Consider the following 4,135-nt stretch of genomic DNA (forward strand, 5'->3'; position numbering starts at 1 on the left):
TTCTATGACGCAATGATGAATGAATGAGAAAGGCGGCACGTGGTCCATACACCGGCAGGTGAGGTCAATTGAATGATGTACAAATCCCATTAAATGATCATAAATATTATTTTCGTTTTAAATTATCGATATATCTACAGTACAGCAGTTAGACGTGAATGCGTACAGTACTCATTGAGTACAGAGAGATTGTGTAGTTGTCCGTCTATGTATTACGTACGAAATATGGGTTTAACACGTTCCCTTCAGACGCGCCATGTACACGCCAGCCCAAACAATTCGTGTCTCTCCGTTAGTACATACGTAATAAAAGGATGACAATCTATATATCCTGAAACGCAAAAGAAACTTACCACTTGTTTGAAATGTAATAAAATTGTAACAGTTCAAAATAAAACAAACCAACAATTGCTAATTGAAACATTGGCATTTTATTGATGACATGTCAAGTTTTTGACCAAGATACACCATCTCATCAGTTTGTTCTACAGTACAGAACAGCACAGGGTGCAATGTCAGTCCCCTTTCAATAGCGTGTATGGCCACCATTGTTTTGGATACAGGCAGTGCATCGTCGGCGTATACTGCCCACCAGTCTTTGGATGGATTGCTGCTGGATTCTGTCCCACTCAGTCCTCAATGTCTGAAGCAGCTCTGCCCGTGTCCTGGCCCTGCCAACTACGCGTCTCCCAAGCTCAGCCCACAGGTGCTCTATGGGATTCAGGTCAGGGGAGAGCGCAGGCCACTGCATGGTGTTGATGTTCTCGCCTTGGAGAAATGCAGTGGTAAAGCGAGCAGCATGGGGACGAGCGTTGTCATGCTGAAAGGTTCTCAGTCTGGGTGGTCTAGCAGGAATGGCAGCAGATGAGGGCGCAGGATGTTATCCACATACCGCTGGGCGTTAAGATTCCCATCCACAACCACCAGTGGCGCCCTGTACCGGCCTGATATGGCGGCCCACACCATCACACTTGGGCCACCCCACCTGTTGGCTTGACGCACGCAACAATCGGCATATCGCTCGCCAGTTCTTCTCCAGACACGCTCACGCCCATCAGGACTGTCCACACAGAACCTTGACTCATCGCTGAAAGCGACCTCGTTCCACTGCGCCAAGGTCCACCGCTGATGCTGCTGGCACCATCTCTGTCGGTTGCGGCGATGGGCAGCCGTCATCACGGGGCCTCTGTATGGTCTTCTGGCAGTCAGACCATAGTCATGCAGTCGTCTTCGTGCAGTATCATTGGAGATCCGTGGGTTTGCACGCCCCGGAGTTTCTGCCGCAGTGCGGGATGCTGGACGGAATTGATCCTGCAGGTGACTTCGGACCATCTGCCTGTCCTGCCTTGCAGTGGTGACTCTTGGCCTCCCTGATCGAGGTCTGTCATCCGCAGAGTTGTGGAGGGTGTCTCTGTCCACCAGGGCCGATATCGTCTGGTGTGAACAGCCAAGGCGACGTGCCACCTCACGGTAGCTCAGTCCGCCTTGCAGCATGCCCAGGGCACGCTGCCGTTGATCTCTTGACAATCGTGGCATGTTGATTGAAATGCCCATTTTGCACTGGCCTTTTTAAAGCCAATATCAAGACATCACGTGCAGCTCATTAAAATCATCCTGTACCCCTTGGCTAATCACTGACAGTCAAAACGGCTGTTCAACAGCTGTGCTATGAAGTGACCATTGAAGGTTCAAGTGACCATCCGTGACCGTTTTGTCTGACAGTGAGGACACTATTGTCCACAAATAAGTTCACACATTTACTACACGCAGTGTTATTGTTGATATTTAAAGGTTTCAAAGGTGGTAAGTTTCTTTTGCGTTTCAGTATATATAAAACACAGTTTGTGTGTGTGTGTGTGTGTGTGTGTGTGTGTGTGTGTGTGTGTGTAATGTTACCGATAAACTCCTAAACGGAGAGTCTCACGTGCTTGATATTTGGCATAGACATGGCCATTGAGCCTGGGAAGAACATGGCCGACCTAAAAAAAAATATTTCATAATTTTTGTTTACCATATTTTTACCTCAGCGCATTTCAGCAAGGAATATTATGCACGGAATCTGAGGCGGTGGCAGAGCAGCACGCTGATTCGCTCAGAGCGATCACGTGATGTTCCTTGCCGCCATAAACTCACAGTTACGCGTTCGCACGTAATTCAGAGCGAAAAGCGATTGCGTTTTTTCACATTTCAGCGAGGAACATTGCCATTCACACCACATAGGTTTTTTTTTCTTTCATCTTTAGATCCATATTTTTTTTCAGCGAGGAATATTATACATGGAATCTGAATCGGTGGCAGAGCAGCGCACTGATTTGCTCAGAGCGATCACGTGATGTTCCTTGCCACCATAAACTCACAGCAAGTAGCATAGATTTTAGCATGATTAGCATTTAGCATGATTTAGCATGATTTAGCATAGATAGTAGCATGTTTCACATAGATTTTTTTTCAGCGAGGAATATTATACACGGAATCTGAGCCAGTGGCAGAGCAGCGCGCTGATTCGCTCAGAGCGATCACGTGATGTTCCTTGCCACCATAAACTCACAGCAAGTAGCATAGATTTTAGCATGATTAGCATTTAGCATGATTTAGCATGATTTAGCATCGATAGTAGCATGTTTCACATAGATTTTTTTTCAGCGAGGAATATTATACACGGAATCTGAGCCAGTGGCAGAGCAGCGCGCTGATTCGCTCAGAGCGATCACGTGATGTTCCTTGCCGCCATAAACTCACAGCAAGTAGCATAGATTTTAGCATGATTAGCATTTAGCATGATTTAGCATAGATAGTAGCATGTTTCACATAGATTTTTTTTCAGCGAGGAATATTATACACGGAATCTAAGCCAGTGGCAGAGCAGCACGCTGATTCGCTCAGAGTGATCATGTGATGTTCCTTGCTGCCATAATCGAAAAGCGATTGCGTTTTTTCACATTTCAGCGAGAAACATTGCCATTCACACTAGGCTGGGCCAAATCGGAGGTGATTTTCCTAATTCAATGTAATTTACCTAAAAGTTGTGAGTGAGTATCAGGAACAAAATCATGAAAAAAAAATTCAAAAATATTGACGTTTTACGGTCAGACAGCCCGTTACCATAGCAACAGTTACAGACGACTCAAAAAATGCCTAAATTGACGATTTCTCAAGCTGTGTTTGACCCCCAGAGTTGATTCTGGTACCAAAAGATGCAGAATTGAAAGCCAAGGATGATTGGATAGCTTAACAATGTCTGTGACACAATTCAATACCACTTTTATCCAAAAAACTGATTTTTGTCTGAAATTTCAAGCATATTTATGGAAAAAAATTGAAAATTTTGCTTTTTAATCATAGGATAACCATTAATCAGATTAAATTTACTTTAAATTGTCTTTTACAACCTTGTATTGTCCAGTTTTTTATAACTGTTATAACGTTGTTTAAATTTGGCCATCTTCATTTCAATAAAAAAAAGTTAACAAAAGCAGCTTACAATCATTAATTTTAATGCCTGCTTTCGGTTGTTACTGTAACCATTCATCAGGGCGTTCAAGGCGCCCTTGCACACATCAAGGATAGGCGCTCTTGTCTTCGATACAACGGCAGTGAACTCTGGGGTCAAGAGTGGAGTCGTAGTAAGACTGGAGACTGAGTTTGGCAGGAGTCTTCTGCAACTGGCGTGTCGGCACCACATCCACGAATTTGTTGGAGGGGCGTCTTGCTCAATAGTGTATGGCCCCACCACAGGACCTAATGAACAGCTGTTCAAGCGACTGCTCAACACTTGGAGTGAATTGGACCAGGGCAACTACACATTGGTCGAGGTGTCTGCTCAACAGAGAGAGCTGGCTGGCCATGTACATGCCACCATCACCTTCCTTCAGACGTGGATGGACAATAGCACAAAGGAGACTCTTCGACACGACTACCTGGAGCTGGCACACCTCACACTGCTGTTTCTTGGAGGGACTGTCCCTGATGGTATGAGGACCATCACTATCAAAGCTCCTGGGGCATTCCACCACGCCCGTTGGATGAGCAAGACTTTATACACTATAAAGGTGGCACTCTTCCGTTGGCAGCTGGGAGATATCTACACACCCGAAGAGCTGGAAGACATAACCAGTCTCGCTGCATTCATGTCAGT

Source organism: Myxine glutinosa, chromosome 3, assembly GCF_964187855.1.
Source record: "Myxine glutinosa chromosome 3, kmMyxGlut1.1, whole genome shotgun sequence".
Classification (NCBI taxonomy): domain Eukaryota; kingdom Metazoa; phylum Chordata; class Myxini; order Myxiniformes; family Myxinidae; genus Myxine; species Myxine glutinosa.